Source organism: Anguilla rostrata, chromosome 18 (genome assembly GCF_018555375.3).
Source record: "Anguilla rostrata isolate EN2019 chromosome 18, ASM1855537v3, whole genome shotgun sequence".
Classification (NCBI taxonomy): domain Eukaryota; kingdom Metazoa; phylum Chordata; class Actinopteri; order Anguilliformes; family Anguillidae; genus Anguilla; species Anguilla rostrata.
Genome location: NC_057950.1, coordinates 17,367,309 through 17,389,788, shown reverse-complemented (window position 1 = coordinate 17,389,788; position 22,480 = coordinate 17,367,309). Strand labels below are relative to the sequence as shown.

Sequence of the window (22,480 nt, the reverse complement as noted above, 5' to 3'; positions counted from 1 at the left end):
CATTTTGAATAGCCTTGGTTAAATTTGAATATCTTAAATAAAAAGTTATTTTTTAATATGGAGAGTCTTCTCTATTGGAGTGTGCTTTTATGAATTGTGTTTCTTTTTAGCAGTGTTTTCATTTCACAGAAGATAGGGGGAGGGATTATTCTCAACTTAGTTTTCGCTCAAAACCATCGTATCTGCCTTTTTCAGGTTGGTGCTCTGAATGATAAAATACTATTTACAGCTCTGAGTGTAAGTAGTTAAAGCCAGTGTTGTTTGTTCAGTGTCTGCTTGTGTATGAAGCTTATTGTGCGGCATTATGTCTGGCTAGTACCACCATGCAGTAAACAAATGGCATATTTGTTTCGCCTGACTTAGGGTGTGTACCTCTCGTCATGTAATAATAATGTAGTATCAAACTGAGAAAAATAGTCTACATGGCCTTCCTGTTCTTTGGGATGCCTCAGAATTATGACTCTGGAATTCTGCTTGAGTAACTTTAACTTTAGTTGTGTTGCGTAATTCATGGTTTTTTCTCATTCAGGTATGAGTTGTTGTTTGTTTTCCAAAACAACATTTGAAGTCAAACTGAATGCGAGAGGTGAATGCTTAATTATAGCCCTGCATTTGGGCAGAGCTCAGGCCCAGCGTAAACATGGCTACCACTCACGCATTGTGGCCCTTGCATCTACGGCTGGCTTCAGGATGTGCCTGGGGTCCAGGATTATTCATGCTCCTCCAACTACTCTTTTAAGGTTGTGAGGTTCAGAACTTGCATTGCAGAATCACAAAAATCCTGAATAATTTACCAAACAAAGTACACTGAATTCACACAATCTAGATGTGTAAATATCCAGATTGATTAAATGCTTACTTACAAAAGATTCTCCCCCAGTTTGGAATCATGCCAGTCAAATATGTCAAAACTCTGATGTTTGCCACTCTACACACTACAGGTCACACTTGCTGTTGTCCTGAATCATGTGTGACATGTAGAGTGGGAAATAACTGTGAAATCTAGTAATTTGTGGGCAGCTGATGCATCATTGGTGTAGGTAATTCTGCTATACCCTGAGACATCTGGCTGATTTATGCCAAACCTACCTGCTTTCAAGGGGGACAAAATGCACAGAACAATATTAAAAATGGCAATGTAGTAAAACAATGACATTAAAACGAATCAAATAAACATATACTGTCAGGCATGAAAATCGGTGTGGTCTTCAATTATTGTGCTGTGAATTTGAAGCCTCTGGAATTAGCTGATCCTGTCAAGTGTTCCAAAATGCATAATTCCAAGTTCAGACCGGAGTGTGGTGATTTAAATATGAACAGGTTGTTAGAGTGAAGTCTATGTGTTCAGTTTCACACTTTCCTTCAGTTTATATTTTACCAAACACAGTCCTGCCTTGAAGTTATAAAAACAGTCACAGATGTGTCATATTTATCATGGAATAACAAACACTCTCATAGATTAATAAAGTTTATCCTTACTGAGAATATATACAGAGATGTCCCTTATTGGCACAAGAAAAACATTTTTTTTACACTGGTCATAAAGCTCAGTGGTTTTGATGTTTTTTTTTTTTTTCTTTTTTCTTTTTTTTGTGCAGGCACAATTTTGGACAGTCCAATGAAGGGCTTACACAGGTGGGCCTCAGTGTTCTCGTTAGTGAAGGCTGTTGCTTTGTTTGGGAGCATAAAATGATTCCCTGGATTGTTCTAAAAACTTTGCCATCGCCTATTATATTTGTTAACACACACACACTCACACACACACAGAGGAGGGGATTTCCATCAAGACAAGCAGGTAAGCTCTACTCTTGTGAGCGGCATTATCACAGGTGTGTGGCTGTGTACTGTTGAATCCACTGTTAGCACCTTCTCTCTCTCTCTCTCTCTCTCTCTCTCTCTCACTCTCACTCTCACTCTCACTCTCACTCTCACTCTCACTCTCACTCTCACTCTCACTCTCACTCTCAAATTCAAATTCAATTAGCTTTATTGGCAGGAAATACATATGATTGTAAATATTACCAAAGCATCAGAAATCAATTGCAATACATATATACAGTAAAATACTAATTGCAGTGAACATTCTGTAAACAAAAACAAAACAATAACAATATTAACATTAAATCAACACAAGCATTGAAAGGAAAAAATTAATTAATTATTAATAATTATAATAAAACCCTCTCTCTCTCTCTCTCTCTCTCTCTCTCTCACTCTTTTGCTCTCTCTCTCACACTCTCTCTCTCTCCCCCTCTTCCCTTCTCTCTCTCTCTCTGCGTGTGTGTTGCTCTGCAGTGGTGGTGCCTTTGTGCTTCTGCTGGGGTTAATGAATGGGAAATAATGCCCTTGTTTGCCAGTAGGTGCTGGTGGTGATATTGAGCTCATTTTGGCCGTTTCAGGAGGCTTTGGCCTGCGTGCTGCTATCGGCTTATTTCCACACGTCCGCGGTTAGCGTTCGTTCAAGTCCTGGGGGCGGGGCTACTGAGAGGTCTCTCGAGTCGAGGAGTCTCGAGAGGCCCTTGGACTTAGCCGACAGCTGACTTGCAGAAGGAGCCCCCCCGCCCCATTTGTTACCTGGTGCGATGTGACATCACCTCACGTCTGTGTCATCAGTCACATCCGTCGTGCAGGTGTGTTTAAGTCTCGCGTGCGTTTGATCCTGCGTCATTCTCGAGCACATCCTCAAAGGTGCCCGCCCATTTGGACGCTTAAATTCACGCTTTAGCAATTTCAGCTGCTGCGTTAGTCATGTCAGCAGGCGTCAAAGTTACTGTGCAGAAACAGCACAGGCTCTCTCTCTCTCTCTGAGTTCTCCCGTTCTTTGTGTCATCATCCTGCCGCGCCAAGGGCCCAAGTTTCTTGGGATTTGGTATGAATGTGATGAATGACGGAGCAGCAGAACTCGCTAGTGGTGATATTTGACCCTCAATTACAATAGTTTAGGGGCAGGGAATTGTTTTAGGGGCGCACACTGAGGTCAGCTGGCTGCTCATGGGACTTTGTGTTCTTCCAGGGTTTGAGATTATTCAATATACACACCCACGCACACTATGGACCAGTAGTCCTTGCATATCAAGGCTGCATTTGTTGTTTGTCTGTTGTACACCACTGCCTGTATTCACTTGTGATTGGCGTAGGGCTGGTGAATTCTGCCTCCAGAGTCTGCCACTGTCTCCTGGCATCTCTCTCTTTAAATGAAAACTGTTATCTATGCTTCTTGCCAATAGTAATTTCTGATAGATGCCTATGTTTGGCTGCTCCCCATTCTCTCTTTGAAAAACTCTGGCTCATCTCCCTCAGAGCCAACAGCATTCCCATGGATGGTGTGAATTATGGATGGTGATTTAATGCTTTCTTGCACTCTATTAGTTTGAGTTCATACTTAAGTGTGTGTGGGGGTGACCGACATCACCTCTCGGATTTTTCCATTTACAGGATGTGTGTGTGTGTGTGTGAGGTGTGTGTGCGAGACCCGGGCGTGCGTGTGAGTGTGTAATATTGTTATTTTTTCAGCTCTGGTTAATGGCGTTGTGCGCCATGTAACTTTATCTTCTCTTCAGAACATACTGTACGGCTCGGGCTAATGGGGAGTTATGGGCTGAGGAAAGCCGTTCTTTGGAGCTGCAGCCCAGATTAAACACAGCATACAACAGCAGCCTGGGGACGTGCACATTTTACCACCCTGGGTACTGAAATAAGTCAGCACAGTTTCCCTGCCAGGCTCTGTCCTCCCCCTTTTAATGCAGCATAGTAGACAGCCGCACTTTCAATTGCTTTTTGTGTTTTCTCAAAAGGACTGGTGCAGTTTTATAGTTTGCCTGAAGTTTTCTCTTCGTTTACAAAATCCCGCAGAACTTCCACTGCACAGAAAAAGTGTTTTTGTTTGTTCCGGTGGACAGACAGGGGCCTTTTTTCTCTGAGGCACATTGTTCATTTCTAGATGACACTGCTCAGACCGTCTACATGTATCTACACAGACACAATTCTGCAACACAGAAGAAATCTCCCTGAAGCTCTTGGTTCAGTGTTGCATGCAGACTCTTAACAGGCACTGGTCTGGTTTTCTGAGAACTTCATCTAGTTTTCTTCCATTTTGAGCCCCTCCAAGGTGTACATTGAACTCCTCTTCTTCCTGTTGACATGCAGCCTTCTGGGTTGTGGACTAAAGTTCAGCTGTCTGAGCTCATTTCTGGTTCACAGCCATGTTTGGCAGTAGAATCCACGCTCGGTATTTGCAACCTGCCGTAACTGCATTTGAGTTTGACCTCATAGCTGATTGAGTTTTTATTTTTTTGGCTCATCGCTTTGAATTTGCAATGAAATAGTAAAAAAAAAAACGATTTGACATGAAATGGTCTTCACAGGATTGTTGCACACAGATTGCATTCCGATGAGAGTTAATGCTCAGCTTGCAGGGTTTAGAAAGGATGGTGGTTTTAAAATGACACAATGGGAATTCTTGTTCAGAACCTATGAAGAAGCAGGTGTGGACTGGATAAAAAAGTACAATATTTCTTGAATGAAACACACTGAAGTGTGTCTAAGGAAGGAAGGGCTCAGCTCAGAGGCACAGCTGGAGTACAAAGAATAACATCGGTGCTTCTGTAATGTTCCATCTGTGACTTGGGTAACAAATTGTACCAATAAGCTTTTGAAGGCTCTCGTGGAAGATCGACAGGATTCTACTGGTCTTGCATACGCTGTTTACAGTGTTTGAACAGAGCAATTTAGAACCTATTTTTACCTACCCCCACGCTCTCGCTCTCTCACGCTCTGTCTCTTTCTCTCTCTCTCTCTCTTTCCATCAGCAGAGTGTGCTGTATTTTTAAAAATCAAATAAATGTGGAGCACCTGCCCCTTTCAGGATGTGGAGTAGTGTAGTTGTCTGTCCCCCGAGGGTTATCTCTGTTATTATTTGTGCTTGAAACTCTGTCTCACTAACTTAATTATCCCTTGAAGAGAGCGGTGCTTTCTCTCCATCTTTCTGTCTTTCTCTCAGCGACGTAGAGCGCAGTCTGCCAGAGGCTTGCCTCATTATGTTTATTTTTCAGTTCTTAAGAAAGGCTTGGAGGAAGATTCATTTCTGTCAGCTCTGACAAGTGTTTTCTACCTTCCATTGCCATGGTTACTGTGGAGAAATAGTTGGAGCGCCTGTCGGACTAAAACACCCTCGGTAATTGTGGTTTAAGATGACTTGACAGATCTCTACGGCAATTACACCAATCAAATTGGCACTCTCATTGCCATCGCTGTTTAACTCTTTGATAGGAGTGAGTGCGTGGATTAGAGTACGAGCAGCTGCATGCGTCTGAAGCAGGGACGGAGGAGGCAAGTGCAGTAGGGGAGTTTCTACTTGTACAAAAAACATTTCTGCGGGTCTAGCTCACGTATCTATGAATGGGCCTCATTCAGACTTTAATCCTTTTTCAAGGGGAGTCAGTTTCTGATGGTCATTGTGATCGTAGGCTCCATTACATTGCATTGCAAGGGACAATATGAGATGGCTTAGTGCTCTAGTACAGAGCTTCCTTAACATTATACCAGTGCTACTGAACTCCAGGTCCTGCAGGCCGTATATAGGAGTATATATAATATACTCTGAAGAAGACACTAAGTCGAACCTTAAGTCTTATTTAAATAAACATGCTTTATTTTGAATGCTTCAGTGTCTACTTTGGGTACTCTCTCTGAATAGCCCGGGTATATATTTTTGTTATATGCACTGTCCCATACTGAGAGCACCTTCTCTGTTTTAAAAGCTTTGACTGTTGCGTGCGAGTCTCTATTTCATAGCCTAATATATGTTCAGAACTGCGGGGGAAACCAAAGTATAATAATTTATTATAAATGTAGAAATAAGCATATATGCACATAAGAATACAAATATATTCCAGGGTTTCTGCATATACAGTAAACAGTGCAGTTCATAGTTAGTTTGGTGGTTATCCATCCATTATTGCATTTATCTCAGGACCTGCTTCAGCCCCACTGAAGGTCCATTAGTGAATCCTTCTCCATGGTTTGGGAGACCCAGCTCCAGTAAGTTCGCAGAAGACAGGAGAGCTGCAGTCTGACAGCATTAAGGCTTTTTAAAATCTTTTTGAATTTTATCCTGTAAAATGGGGGTCGTGTAAAGGCCCAGTGCCCCTGCAGCACACAGAACGGGACTCTTCTTCCGTGTGACTCTTCCTCCGTCTGAATGACCCATTAAAGTTTCCTCCTCTCCTCTTGCAGACTGCTGCCGACACATCATCTGAAGAGTGCCGTACATTTGTGGGATATGAGGTGAGTACATACCCCTCACTTTAAAGTACTCTATGACATAAACCCTATGAACCCTATAAAAAGTAAATATCGACACCCCCAGGTCTGGGGCTGTTTTTCATAGTTTGGGCTAGGCTCCTTAGTTCCAGTGAAGGCAAATCGTAAAGCTACACCATACAATCATGTTCTAGATGATTCTGTACTTCCCCAACAGTTTGGGGGAAGACCTTTTCCTGTTTCAACATGATAATGCCCCTAGGCACATAGCGAGGTCCACAGAAAAATGGTTTTGTCGAGAACAATGTGGAACAACTTGACTGGCCTGCACAACCCCATCCAACACCTTTGGGATCAATTGGAAAGCCAACTGTGAGCCAGGCCCAATCGCCCAATCAGTGCCTGACCTCATTAATGCTCTTCTGGCGGTATGGAAGCAAACCCCTTTAGCAATGCACCAACAACTAGCATAAAGCCTTCCCAGAAAAGTATATATACACACACACACACACACACACACACACACACACAAATACATATATTCTTGTAATTACTGCTAAGCGCTCCAGCACAGCTGATTACAGTGATGAATGTTCCCTTAAAGAAGGGGAAGGTCATTATTGGCTGCTTCTCGGTGCATGATGAAAAGCTGATATGCACAGCCCACAGGGACGGGCATAGGCTGTAATATAGGCAGGACGCCACGAGCTGTATTCAGTTCCGCTGTTTACAGAGCAGCGAGCAGTAATCACTCCTGGCTGGCTTAATGGGAATGATGATCTATTGCTAACTGTCTGAGAAAATTTGTTTAGCTTGCTCGCTCACATTCTGCATGTCACCAAAAAAAAAAAAAAAAAGCCCTGTGCTTTATTTTGGATAACGTCCAACGTCGCTTGTGCGTCGCGCACGAAAACCTGCCCCTCGGAGCTCCATGATCTGCCGGGCTCAGAATAAACAAGATTTGCAGAGCTCTGGATGTGCAGTATTTCAGAAAAAAACTGTTCTCTCCGCACTTGATTCAGACGCATGGTTTTGTGCAGATAGAGCTGTGGAAATCTCAAACACCATAATGTTTATTTTTTTATCTGTCACCGCAGTGCACAAGCTTTCTGAAATGAAGTTAACCTTTGCAGTGGCCTGGAGAACACTCCAGTATGTGTCTCTCTCGCTCAGTTTAGGCGCGTAATAAAGTAGTCTGTGGATATTGGACATGCAGAGGTTGTGGACAGAAAACTGGAAAAGCCAATATAAAGTAAGTACAGGGGACCACCGCTGTGGTCAGTACACCCCACATGTACCGTGGCATAGAGTCTATCAGCATCCATAGTTCAGTAGGAGAAATGCAGCAGCAGCACTCTTCATAAGAAAGTCAGTCACCTCTTGTTTGATTGATAGCAATGGAAAATTTTGTGCTCGGCGTTGGTCCATAAATGCTTTATTTTAGTTCTGATCTGGAGACTGGAAAGTTGTATATTGCTTTCTAAGAGTGCACTGAAACTATGCCAGAAATCTGTCCTTCCCTTTTATCGACTGTATACATTTGTAATACTGCATAATACATAGTACTTGCTTAGACCTTTCATTTCATATTGTGACAAGCTGCCAACGCTGGCCTGCTTCTTAATGGCATATGAATGACATGTTAATGTTGGATTAAAGATCAACAATTTTAGCTTTAATACAATATAATGCAGATTTTAATGGTTGCCCTTATGAAAAGAATCACATGTGAAGATAGAGATGATAAAAATACGAAAAAGAAAGAAGTCTTCTCTGAGAACTTTCCATAAATTTGTCAGCTGCTTCACTGGGATAGGCTCCAGCACCCCCCATGACTGTGCCCAGGATAAGCGAGTCTAGATAATGGATGGATAGATGAATGTCAGCTGCTTGAATACCCTTTGGAACTATTGTGATATAAGTAAATCCAACTGTATGGTGGACCTTCCATCATGTGATATTATGAGATTGAGGGATGACTGAACCAGTACATAAGGTTATTGGTTTGTTACTCGCATGTGGCACTGTTGTGATGTGCCTGGACTGTCATATAACATTAGTAAATTGTCACAAATGTCATTAAAATCTTTTTGCCCACGTTGCTGAGAAGAAAACCCCAACACCTATCAAAGAAAAAATGGCCTTCAGTCTTTTAATTTAAAAAGCATTGTCCCAAATGAGCTTCTCATGATTAGCTTGAAGCTATCGCTGTTGATCTAAATTACTCTGGCCTGTTAGTGAACAGAGCCAATCCCTCAGTTTAAATGCGTGCGGGTGCAGTGTGTGCTGCTAGCCACCGGGGGCCACTGTTTCAAAGCAGACAGATGCAGTCGCTGCAGCGTAGGGCTCCGCAGAGGAGGAACGGGAGAACACTGCCCCTCCCAATGATGGCGGCCCGCTCCTGCGCATCTCCATCTTTTTTTCACACGACAGTCCCCAGGAGCGGCCGCCGACACGATTGAAATTCCCGTCGGAGCGCAACCAAATTTAATCAGGAATTTGCTGGAAACAAGCAAATAAAAGCCTACTTTATGAAACTCGCAGGAGAGCCCTAATCTGCTCTCGGAGAGAGCTGGACATGGCACATAATTCTGATGAGGGTGGAAAATAAACATAAAATTTATCAGGACAGAGAGGGGGGGGGGGGGGGGAAGCCCAAATATGAATGATGGAGGAAAAAGAGAGTGTGAATGACAGTAAACAGTGTCATTCTCTCTCCCTCTCTCTTCCTCCCTATCTCCTTCCCTCTCTCTCTCCTGGTAAAGGTTTTCCCTTTTTGTCTGCCTCTTCTCTCTCATCTCTTTTTCTGTCTTCCTCTCTTTCTCCATCTTTTTTTATTCCTCTTCTGGTGAAGCTTCCTTCCTCATCCTTTTCCCTCTTTCTCTCTTCTGGTCTCCCTTGCTCCCTCTTTCTCTTTTTTCCCCTCCTCTCTCCCTGTTTTCTTCCATCTGTCTCAGTCTCTCTTTCCTTTGCCATCTCTCCCCTTTCTTTCTTTTGTCTTTTTCTCTATCTCTCTTATCTCTCTCTCTCTCTCTGTCCCTATATATAATATCTGTACATTGTCATAAAACACATTGTCGTAACCTTGGAGACAGTTCCAGACTTTGATGTGACAATGGGACTCTACATGCAATTCTCAGTGCATAAGACAGTGAGTGACACAGAGTGAGGGTCGGCCTAAATCCTGCATGGATCATTCCGTGACAGAGGTGGGAGGGGACTTCGTCTCCGGGGAGACCCACATGCGTTTGTGATCTCATCTGATGGCGTACCGTCAGCCCCTTACATTCTGTCCGCTTTTTTTCAGACGGGAGGGAGAGGCACTACAAGGGTTGGAGGTCTGCCTGCTTACTGGTTCAGGCACTGAGGGTGCATACACTGGCCCTGCCCTCTGCTTCTATTGGGTTAGAACAGCTGTCTTTGTTCTGGGTTCCAGAGACAAGTGCATTATTTTTGGTAGCTGTCGAATCCCATGGTAACCTTCAATGTTTTCTTTTTTATCATATTTTTATTCACTGGATGAACCTGCCTCCCACCCCACCCCCCTCGCTGTCTGAAAGCTGCCGGATGTCACTATGAATTCCATGAATCTTATGAAATATGTCACTATGAAATTGCATACAACATACTATATACAGCGTACTTAGCATGTGAGTAAAAAGTGCAATGGCTTTTTGGACATACTATGTCGTCATAGAAACGTGCCTCTTCCTTTTGGAATGCGTTGATGACGGCCACAGACCTGGACAGACCTGTTGATGGCACACAAGTGGAACCTGTCACCTACCTTGCCCTTTCTTGAAATTACTGCTTGGCTAAAAAATGGTGTAGCTTTAAATACGTTACATAACAGTGATTCTGCTGTGTACGTTACAATAAAAACTAGCTAGTTGATGTGACTTTGTGGAAGGAGAACAAAAAAAGATTTAAAATGCAAATATAAACATTGGTTTTAACTACTTGCTAAGCACAGCGAATGCTAATGCTAACAGTTAAATTGTTCAATTCTTTCACCGTTTTGGACTGAACAGCCCACTGCCATTATTAGTGGATGTATGGTTCCTTGGGTTGTGAACTACCGTAATGCATTGTGGGATATTCGTGCAAGCGTAGTGTCCAGTGTTTGTATACTATGATATTTCAACAGATGTAAGATGACATCTGGGTATTTTCCGCATATTATTTGATGCTTTGGTTTTGGACATACTAAAAATGTTCACATACTATTTTGGCATGTTAAATAATATGCTAGTATGCCATTTTGGATGCAGCCACTTTGATCCTAAGAGGTTGGCATGGATCTCTCTGGAGTCCAGAGGGTGGAGTTATGAAGGACCTTATCATTTGTGTTTGTGTGTGTGTTTGTGTACATGCATGCATGTGTTTGTGTGTGTACGTGAGTCTATTGTGGATTACATTAACTACGTTTGACAGAACTGGCAAAATCGTGTTTTTCGCTCTTAAGTGTATTCCTTGTGGGCATGTGGGAGCTCTAAACAGGACTCTACAGTGCTCTCATTTTAGGAGCATTCGCTCCTGAAAACTGATGTGGGCTAACTGGGAAAATTGTTCAGGAGCATGTCTATTAATTGGGACGCATTAGTGCATTTTCAACTTAGGTGCTCCTTGGACATAATGTCAGCAGAGCCCCGCCAGACTACATGATGATTCAGGAGCATCATTAAAGGATCGCACATTTCTGTCTGCCTCCGGATGCCTGCACCAAACACCCCCTCTCCTTCCACATTAACTTCCCCTCATTGATCCGCTTTGGTGCACCATCCTGTTTCTATCCAATACCCAGGGCTCGGCAGTCTTCAGTTCTCTTGCTTTCATGTTTTTTTGTTTGTCCCGTAAGAATTAGTGTTGAATGGCAGTAGGCATGGAGGTGGGATAGAGGCTATAGAGTGATATCCCTGTCTGAGCTCAGTTCCGCAGCTATTTTGCACTACACAGGATCCTGTGTACAAGGTGTATACACACGTCAATGCAGCTCCTCGGTTTATTAAAGCCGCCTGATTGCTGCCCAGTTCCTCCCCTGCTGGAGAAATGGGTTTAATGACACCCCCGGACTTAACCTGATCTCTCCCAGGCATCGTTCCAGCTCAGGTGGATGGAAATAAGGAGCCTGTGGAAATTCATGGGGTGGGAGTTCTGAGTCCCTCTCGGACTGGTGGCAGTGTCTGCATTACCGTGTGTGGTGAGATTCAGAAGAGTGGTGTGTTGTGGTGTGCTGTCGGTTTGTAAGGTTAACATTATGCTTGTTGATTATAAATGGGCCTCTGTGCATTCTTGGTGATATTGCACTTTTGTGTACCTGGGACAAACATAGATATTCTCCACTGCTGTATGGTGCTGTATGATGTTGGCTGGTATTGTCCACACCATACCAGGCCACACCATACAGCACTGGTTCAGTCCATACCACACCACATAATTAGGCAAATGCTCTCATCCAGCAACTTATGGACATGGATATTCTCCGCTTCCCTAAGTTGCTGGATAAGAGCATTTGCCTAATTATGTGGTGTGGTATGGACTGAGCCGGTGCTGTATGGTGTGGCCTGGTATTATCCAGTGTGGTACAGAATGGTGTGCTTTGTTTTTTTGAGTGTATTTAAATGCTTCTACTTTCACTTTTATTTGTACGTTGTACTTTGGTACTTTTATTTTGGGAAACTTACTGTGTAAAAGTCAATGAAGCCCAAAACCAATCATAAAAGGGGTTGTGTCAGCTAACCGCCCAATAAAAACAAATCTTGCGCATAGTGGCCTTGCCTCGGATATGATTGGGTCTTGCTGTGATCCAATAATGTTAAAGGTGTGCAGAAATAACTGCTGGGTAAGAAGCAATAAGGAAAAAACTGCAAAAAGGCCAGCAGGCAGTAGGACAGGGCAACATTAATGTGAAGCTGCTGTCAGATGTTGATTGTATATGCAAAACTAAAAATGGGGGGAAAAATAAAATGTTTAAAAAAGAGCCTGGGATATGAAATATAAAGATAGCGAGCAGGGCAGTGCCAGAGATTATTAAAAATTAAGGCGGCACCAGAGTTGCTAAATCTGCTTAGAATACGCACAGGCCTTGACACCAACCTTTTGGCTCATTAGCCACTGTGGCTATTGGTTTTCCAAAGTCCCTAGCCACTCAACATTTTCACCGGGCAAACTGAAGGAGGACAACTTCATAACTGCATTTTGCAAAATGATTGCATTTGTGGCACTTTATTTCTACCTAACTTGTGAATGTAGTATAATCGAAGTATTGTAAATGGTACAAGTGTCTTGCTTAATTTAAGCTGTTTTCCAAGTCTCTTGATGCTCACATCTGGAGTTATTAAGCCTTGAATGGAACACCCCCTGAAATGGCGAGGATTCCCCAGGGTTTTAAGCCCTGAAGTTATACACTGCTGATGTCCCTCATTAAAAGCCCCACCTCTCCCATCGGCAGTAAACCAACCCCCCGGATATAACCCCACCCCCCTGACCAATTACCCAATTTTCTCATAGTAGAGGCCCCACCTCCTTCATCCCTCATTCAGTACCACTGCAGTCATTACACCCTTGCAAATGCCTCATTCGCACACAGGTGAGCTGTGAGGGGTTGTTTTTCTGTTTAAGGAACATTCCAGAGCTCCTGTCCTGTGACTGGGGGACATCAGAGAGCAAACTGTTAACAGATGGCAGACAAGCAGAAGAGTCCCATCATTAAAGCGGTGGGGGAGGAGGAGAGGAGACTTTAACGGGGACTTATTTTTGAGAATGCCTCCCGAGCTCATTAAGATCACATTTATCTTCATTTGGGAGGATGAATTATGATGTTAACAGTGCTGAGGTATCTTAAGTATAAACTGTGCTGTGCAGACACACACGCACCAACACACAAACAGACAAACACACACACACACACACACACACGCACACTCACAGCATAAGGAGCAGATTAGAGGGTAGAGTTTGTCAGCCTTTAGAGTGTGTGCTAGCTAATATTTCTCTGGGAGAAGAGTGAAAACAAACAAACCCCCTCCTTATTTCCCCATGCTGGATAATGTTAAAAGTGATTCCCAGTGGGCTCTTATTTCCAAACAGGTTTTTTATTTTGTATTTCTATTTCCCTCATGGCTTGTGAGGTGAAAAACGTATCCAGCCCTGCCACTGAAATAGCGGCTTTGTGTCTGTGAAAGTCAGAGGGACCTAGAGGTCATGCCTAAGGAACCTCTTTGACTTATTTCAGGAAGCTCTAGTTGATTATAAAATGCAGATTTTTGGACTTCCATAAAGTACTTGATGAAGTATTACACCATATAATCATTCTTAATTTAGTGGTGATTACAGGAGCTATTTCAGAGTGGGTTTGAAATTGGCTAAAATGTAGAAGACAGAAGAGTAGGACTCTAGGAAGGATTTCCCAAGGCACTGTGGAAAAGTCCCACAAGGATCAGTGTTGGAAGCTCTGTGTTCCCTTATTTACATGAATGATCTAGAGAGAGACCTTAGTAGCAAGGTAGTTAAACCTGCAGATTATTCAAATAGCGGTGGACATCAAACAGTTTGCAATCTACCTACATAATCCAAGGAGATTTAAACAAAATCCAGAATAAGTGTTTGGACACCTGGAAAATGATGGGATGGACAAAACTGGGATATTTTCCATTTGAAAAAGATTTGGTAGGAGTTGATAAAGGCCTATCAGGACCTTAGCAGTGTGCTAGAGTAATACAACGGCTAACAGGATGCCTGGATATATAGAAAAATGTATTGAAAATAAAGCAAAGGAAGCTATATTGATGTTAAACAATGCCTTTGTCAGATCACACTAAGTATTTTCCCCAGTTCTGGGCACCACACTACAAAAAAAGATATCGAAGCTCTGGAAAAAATTTAAAGAAGGGCAACTATAATAGTTTCTGGTATGAACTGTAAAAGCTATGTGGAAGGATTTAAGATGTTTAATTTCTTCAAGTTTATTAAAAGGAGACTACGGGGGAATTTGATTGAGGTTTTTTAAATTCATGAGATAAAAAGTGAACTACAAAACACTTTTTAGTTCATGTTCCTTCAGTAGAACAAGGGGGCATGAGTGGAAATGAATAAAATGTAAATTCTGCACAAGTACGAAAGAATTTCTTTGCTTTCAGTGAGTTTTCAGTTTTAGTGAGTGTAATAGCTTGTCAGGTCATGTCTTAGAGATGGAAACCCACAGAGTAGGCTTCATGCTGTGCTGGATGCTCTCTAGTTTGCAGGTAAATGGCAACCCTGGATTGTATAGCCCGTTCTCTTCACTGTGTGTTCTTATGCGCTTCTGTCTGTGATGGTGAAGGGTATGGGCGTGTTTGTGAAGAAGCAGGGAGATAGGTGTGTCTGTGAAGAAGCAGGAAGATAGGTGTTTCTGTGAAGAAGCAGGAAGATAGGTATGTCTGTGAAGAAGCAGGAAGATAGGTGTTTCTGTGAAGAAGCAGGAAGATAGGTGTTTCTGTGAAGAAGCAGAGAGATGGGCGTGTCTTTGAAGAAACAGGGAGACGGGCGATATCTGTGAACGTCAGGATTGTGACACGTAATAAGTATTGTCACAAAAATGGGCTGTGCTTCACCATGGCGACCATCTCAGAGCTCAGGGGAGGCCGGGATCACCTGTGGAGAAGCCATTTAATGCGTCTTTCTGCAGGGGAATTTTCCACTTAAACAGCTGCGATGGTTTCCTTTTATTTGCTCTGTTTTTATTGATGCCCTTCGGGGCCAGAGAGGATTCATCCAGCGGCCGGGTGATTTTCTTCTTCTGTGAGACTGCATGGGATGGACGCTTGGGCTTGACTTGTGTGCATTTGGACCATGACTAAACCATACAACTGAAACTGTGTGTGTATGTGTGTGTGTGTGGAGTAGCAGGAAAGGGCCTGTGCAGGCTGTGACAATGTTTTTTTCTATGAAGACTCTTTGCCTGACATTGCTGCTGTATCCCAGAGTGGGGGGACTCGTCTACATTTTCCCATAAGGAAGAAAATCATTGTGGAAATGGTGTGCCTGTATGCATGTGCATGTGTGTGCGTGCGCACGTGTTTGTGTCTGTATGGGTGTGTGTGTGTGTGTGCGTGTGCATGAATGAGTGTGTATGTGTGTACATGTGTGAGCATGTGTGTGCGCATGCATATGTTTATGTGCGTGTATGTGCATGAGTGTGCGTGTGTGTGTTCTCCATTCTTTAGTTGTCTCAGACAGTGTGGCTCAGTGAAGCTTTTGCCCTGCAGTGTGTCCCAGGTCTCCCCTGTTTCTCAGCTGTGTCCAAATGCACAGATTAGTTAACAGGATTACACTGCTCTCCTCTCCACTTTCCGCTGTGCTGGCTCCCAGTCTCCACTCACAGCACCTTGAAAAGCCAGCGGCAGAGATCACAGTGCTCCTTCCCCTGGACAACTCAATCTCCCTGCAATTCAGAGCCCTCCTGCTCCATTTCCGTAATGAATGCCACGCGTGTCTGTCTGTGTGTGTTTGTCTCTGTGCTTCTCTGAGTGTATGTGCATGTGTGCTCCCTGTTGATGAAAACCATCATGTTTTAGTAGTGGAAGTCAGCTTTGTATTTAATTAATCTCTTTAAAAAGCATTTTACAAAACTTGTGAAATATCAGGCTTTGGCAAACCGAATAGGTACTCTAGGATATAAGTGCCAACTGTTCATTTTTTTTCTTTGAGTCTGGGACATGAACGTAGATTAGTTGTGAGAGTATTGCAATTTGCAGGCCTCTCCAGAATGCCAAGGCGACCAGCTAAGTGCGGCAGCGTGTCAGCCATTGTGGGCAGTCTCTCAATCTGGAGGAGCGGCTGCTTTTTCTATCCCTGAATAACTGTTTTGAGGTGCCTGTGTACACTGACTCATTCATAAATTTTTTTCTGTGTGAGAACTATTACATGTATGGACACTGACATTGAACTATGAAGTCTAAGATACCCCTGCCTTTAGCATCAGATACTATGGCATTAGAATCTACATATCTAATATTCTAAAAAATAATTATATGTAATATACATATAAATCCATGTATGCATGTAATATATACAGTACACCTGGTACCGCATTTGATATATCTGATGGTAAGATCTGAGGAATGCTTTGGTGACTCAGAGTGTGGGGCAGTGTGTGTTATACTAGCAGCGGGGGTGTGTGTGTGTGCGTCTGTGTGTGTGGGGCGGGGGGTCAGACTGTATGATGGGTTTTATGGCTCTCTGAGCTCAGTCTGGGCAGCTGGTGCAAAAACTCTGATTATTTTTTAATTATCAATGGATATGCTGTTCTCTTAATTGAACCTTTTAAGAGTGTACAATTCGATTAAATCAGTAGTGCCCTGTTTTGTTCTTTCTCTCTTCTCCCTCCCTTTCCGCAGCAATGGCTTACCGCGGCTGTATTGAGTTTATTATTAATAAGGGTGATGTTAATTAGTTTTAATTAAGTCCGAGGTATGCAGTTCTGGGGCCAAACGTAGCTAGCGAGCGCAGAGCTGAAGGGACAGGCGACGGGCTTTTTCAGGTTCCTCCGAGTCTTCGCGGCGAGAGACACCGCCGAAGGTCACCACCGATGAATCTGCCATCTGCCCAATCGAGTTTATGAGCTAGAAATGACACTTACCTCTCCTACCCCCATAATCATCCTGTCGGAAATAATTTAACATCATTTCCATCAGGCCCTGTCATAGCGTAAACATTATTTTAAAGGAAGCAGCCCAATTGGCTACTCTCCTGGGGGGGGTTAGCAACATACCTACCACTCTCCTCTAAGTGCTAACCATCAGAAAAAACTAGGAAAGCCTGAGTCTGTCTAATTCACACTACGCTCAACATACAGGACAATTTAATAAACAGCAGTGCACTGAGAAACTTTCTGAAACCAAAAAACACCAACTTAACAACAATGTTAAAACAAATCAAGCTCTGGTACCACAGAATAAATCAAAGCATCGTGTTATTAAGCTACTGGGCAGTGAATTGGGGCTGCACTCTGGCACAGTATGTAGACAGAGTTAATGATTTTGGACAAACTCAAGCCCTTAATGAAGGTCAGGCCACAGGCTCCCAAGTTTTCTCTCCGTGTATTATAAGGACAACAAAGAGCTGACTGAGCAAACAGGCGACCAAGGAGAGGTAGGAGCTGAGGGGCTCTTCAAGGGATCCTTGCAACCAGGCAATCATTTGAGCATATTGCGCCAGGAGGCTGGGATGGCCCCCCTGCCCTGTCAGTCAAATTTGATTGGAGTCCAGCTCCCAGTGGATCAGGCTGAGATATGTCAGGATATTCTGGGTGTTTAACTGGCCGGTGTCAGTCACTGTAGAAGTGGAGGAAGGTAGAGGGAGAAAGAGAAGAAGCGAGAGAGAGAGAGAGATATATGACCAGGGAAAGAAAAGGAGAGAGAGCAAAAGAGGGGGAAACATTTCCCCGCTGATTAAAATGATTCAAACGCCGCAGTGGTATGGGTATGCCAGAGGCCGGATAACCACAGTGCTGCCCTCATTCCCTCTATTGCCCACACAAACAGAGTCCGGGGAGACTGCTTTTAGATCTCTGCTTCCATCCTCCATTGCCCTCAAGTTGTTTAAAAAAAAAAAAATCTCTTTAGCATTACCATTATTAATGCTCAGGTTGACTCCCCGATGGTCAGCTTGGCCCTAAGCCCCACCCCTCCCCTGTGACTCAGAGCCTACGCTGGCCTTGTCACCTCTCATTCCGATCTTAAATCTCAACGGGGTGTCAGCGGCCCCACCTGAGCCCTGACCAGCCAGGGCTACTTCTGCCAGCCTCTGACAGTAGTGGCTTTTCTAGATCTTTCCGGAATGGATCCTGACAGCAGGGGGGAAAGGTCGATCAGGAACTCACCCCCATCCGGCCGCTTGGGCGCAGAGCAAAGACCCCGGGAATCTGGCTCTTGTGGAATTCACAAAGCCCGTCAAAGCGGGAGCTGGTTTTTGAACAGCAGAAGAGCCTTTGAAGAGCGCCGAGTGTTTGCACCCATAATCCTTTTCACTGCGTGCAGCCGCGGTGTCTGCAGGCCGTTGAATAACTGCTTTCGCAGAAGAAGGGCAGTATTTCACAAAGAGCACTTTATTTGAGCAGGAAAATCAGAAGGAGTAGACCTGCAAACATTGAGCTCATTTATCTTCAGCTTCTGAAACTGAGGAAATTTGAGGGGGTGGACAGGATGGGGACTGATTCATAAATGAGCTATGGGAACGCTCCAAGCCAAAATACAGCACCAGCAGAGACGTGGAGGATGTGCGTTTAAATAACTCCATCCCCAAACACTCCCTTAGCCTCCTTTTTACTGACCTTTTCTAACTGGTTCAGAACTGGTGTGTGTGTGTGTGTGTGTGCGTGTGTGTGCGTATGTGTGCATACGTGTGTCTGTGCATGTGAATATGTGTGCAAGTGTGTGTGTGTGTGTGTGTGTGTGTGCACACGTATGTGTGTGTATATCTGCGCATGTGTGAGAATATGTATGTGTGCAAAAGTGTATGTGTACATGCTTGCAAATTTGTGTACTTTTACATGTGTGTGTATGCGTATGAGTGCGTATGAGCACGTGCTTGAGAATGGGTGTACATGCTTGTGTGCATGCTTGAAAATTTGTGCGTGTGCCTGTGCATTCTTGCATGTATGTCTTGTATGTATGTAGAAATGTATGTACGTATATGAGCTCATGCATGCGAAATATGAGTGTATGTTTGTGTGCATGCTTGCAAGTGTGTGTATGCGTCTGCGTGTGTGTCTGAGTGTGTGTGTGTGTGTGTGTGTGTGTCTGTGTGCGTGCTGTGTGTGCACGTGAGTATCTGTGCATATGTGAAAGAAAGAGCTTAAGGGGATTTGAAGAGGCAGGATCATTTCCTGCCGTAGACTCTTCATTTCCCTCTGTGCGCATCACTGAAGACACTGTCCTGCTGGGAAGCCATCTTATGTGCTTCAGCAACATACTCCACAAACAAGCAGATAGAAAATAGATTTTCGTTGCTTGATTGTTCTGTTTCCATCCATGCCTTTTTTCTATCAGGTTTCCATAGGAGCACATATTTATAGAAGCTATGTTTCCATAGTATCACAGTTCTGTACGAAATCCACCTCCGGATACTTTCATATAACCAGCCCTGAACTGATTGGATGGACTCAAAATGTACTCGGCCACGTCTTTTCCCTAGGGACCCATCCACTGAGCCTGCCAGAGGAGGATGGGCTCCCCCGCTTCAGTCAGAGTCCTCACAGGGTTTCTTGCTAAATGCTATCCAGGGAGTTTTTCCTTGTCACTGTCGCTTTCGGCTTGTTTTGTGGGGGTTTATGCAGGGGTACACTGTGCCAAATTATTTGTGAAATGCACACTATAAATAAAGATGTAATTGATTGATAGGACATTATTTAGTTCATCTTCTGTGGAACCTTAAAGCACTTCCGTATGTACCCCTCACCTCTACCTCCTGTGTGTAGTCCACCCATGCACTGAGCACTACCTTTCTGCTGTGTGTAGTCTACCCATGCACTGAGCACTACCTTCTCCTGTGTGTAGTCCACCCACACACTGAACACTACCTTTCTGCTGTGTGTAGTCCACCCACACACTGAACACTGCCTTCTCCTGTGTGTAATACACCAAAACTAGCCTGCAACTTCACCTGTACTTACCTTTATCCAGTGTCAGTTTCTAGCCCACATAGCCTTTTTCATGTGTCTATTGCAATGTACACTTTCACCTCAATCTACTTGTAACTAGAGTTTAGCAATGTCTCTCTCACACGTGCACACACACACACACACACACACACACACACACACAGACCCTCTCTTGCTTCCTCCCTCCCCCTCTCCTTTACAGATCAGTATTGGGGGGGTGGGGGGTGGGGGGTTGTGGACATGGTTGGCAGTTGCAGTCGTATCAGCTTGACCGGGCGTGCGGGGAGAGGTCACTGATTATGAGTCCCGCTCTATCGTGGGTGACGTATGACAGGGGACTAAATCACCGGCTCCTCCCGGCCGACGCCCTCCGGGCACCGCGAACGCGGGGGTGGAATGGAGATAGCAACCTCTGCGCTGTACCGAATCCATCACCGCGGCCATCAGGGTTCACGACCCCTATCACCGTCTGTGGAGAGAGCTGTCGCCGAAGGCAGAGGCCTAGACGGGACCCGATAAGAACCCTCCTCACGAACAGGCCAATCAGAACAGCCACTCACCTTCCACACTGTCTCCCCAGCCAATTAGGAAAAAACCTGCTTTATTTAACATTAGTGCACAGGCTCATTTGTACCCAGAATATGATAATCATGTAAAGATCATCTTGATTCTCAGAAACAATCAGACCCCTTTCATTGGTTAGTAAAGTGTGTGGGGGGTGGGCACACAGAGGAGAGCCAAACCAAGCGATAGAGGTCACACGATTGGCATCGCTTGAGTGGTCTCACGTGAACAAAAGCTTCTTAACTTACGATATGGTCACTGTCAAAATGCCAAGGCCTTTTGATAGTGATGGATCATTATGAGATCCTTGGATGAGAGGTAATGGCTAATGCTTCACTGAGAAGGCTATAGAAAATGCATGCTTTATGTTTCATTCTAACAAAATATTCAAGAAAGTTGTTGGAGCTATCAGTTTGCACAGAGGAACAATCCTCAGGCATCATACTTTGAGGTTTAGTATTTTACCTTTAATAAATCAAATCATTTAATTTTGTTTTTGCCTATTTGACTTATTTTAGGGTTCAACTCATTTTGGAGAATAAACAATGACACAATTAGTGTTTAGTATTTCCATTGTTTATCAGGCAGGCTTTGCCATTCGGTTCATAGAGACAGAGGGAAAGGGATAAATGCAGCCAGGGGCCTTTCTTTAATTGTTTTCTTTGCAAGTGGAATCTTCTCTGAAATTAATGCTTTCTGTTTCCCTTTGTGAAACAAATGACCAAAGTGCTGGTGGAAGAATGAACCCACACAGTCAGGCCTAAATATAAGAAATCAGCTGCATTCTGGATCTAATGGAGCGTTGGATTGTTCCTGGAGGATAAACAGCTCCCCTGTCCATCATACCACTGTAGGTGGGGGTTCTTTAAGTGCGCTACCTCTGCCCTCCACCAGGGGGAGACCACTCTATTGCACTTGCATAGTTTTGCTCAGAGGCTTTGTATCCCACTCAAGCAGCATAGCTGAATGATTTAAAAAAAAGAGATAACTGGAAGAGTGGCCTCCATGATGGCCCTGTCTGTCTGTAAAAAGGGACAATCAACCTCCTGAAATCTTTCAAAGCCCAGCCTGTTTGTGGGCTTTATGATAGATTCACTGGATGGCCTAGTTTCAGTACACTAATTTCCTGCGTTTAATCAATTCAATGCAAACTACCACTCTGCTGAAAAGAGTGAGATCAAAAGCTCTGGCCAGTGTTCCTGCAGTGAAATAATGTGCCTGTCTGCGGCTGCTCTGGCCTTGTGTCCTTGGTTGCACTTGTTTGAGAACTTGTTCATGAAAGAGTAACGCTCAACGTGGGCAGATTAACACTGTTTTCCAGGTTAAACCAGAGCCGTCTCTGAAGCAAATGATTACTGTGGTGCTCCATGGGACAACCTTAAGCAGACAGATACCATTTCAAGAAAAAGGGAATAGGCTGGTAATGATGAGGAATAACTGACCTGTGACAAATATGGAAATATGTTTTAGTCATGTGCTGTACAGGTGTGGCTTTAGTCATGTACTTGTGACTTTGATGTTGTGGCGACTCTTTCAGTTTTTTTTCTCTTCTTTGAAGTACAGATGATCTGTAATTTGCTCTATTGTGCATTTGAAAAAATGCACAAGAAATTAAAGTCAATAAATCAGTCTTAGCAAAGACTAATTTGTATGCATTGTAACTGCAATTCCTATATTTGCATGCAACTATATTTTTTTTATATTTTAAAGTGTATTTTCTTTCTAATAGCGAATAAACCAGTTCAGACCGATCTTAGGTAAACAGTTTGGGGCATGAGGGTTTATCTGTAAATGTAAGCCATGATGTAGCCAGCACTGCACTTTTTGGATTATCATGCTGTTAAGCATAACAGTCATCAAAATAAGCCAAAAGACAAACAAGGTACTGTCAACGATAGTTGCCCACAGTGAAGGTCAAAGAACGAGAGCAGCTGTAGCTTGGGAAAAGGAAAAAATGTATATTTTCGTCTTCGCATGAAATATTCATAGAGGGAAAATCTCCCTGGGAGAAGAGTG

The 22,480-nt window shown here is 43.7% G+C and overlaps 1 long non-coding RNA gene across 2 annotated transcripts in view; it reads left to right on the top strand.

Annotated features, from left to right (window-relative positions):
* The first annotated feature begins 1,604 nt into the window (after positions 1–1,604).
* The window catches only part of LOC135245148 (uncharacterized), a 38,526-nt gene continuing 17,650 nt past the window's right edge, over positions 1,605–22,480 (top strand). The window contains exons 1-3 of one of the 2 annotated variants that reach the window (XR_010327164.1): positions 1,605–1,795; positions 2,400–2,630; positions 6,235–6,285. This is a non-coding gene — a long non-coding RNA (uncharacterized LOC135245148). The remainder of the gene's footprint in view (positions 1,796–2,399; positions 2,631–6,234; positions 6,286–22,480) is intronic. The other variant, XR_010327163.1, reaches the window with a different exon arrangement.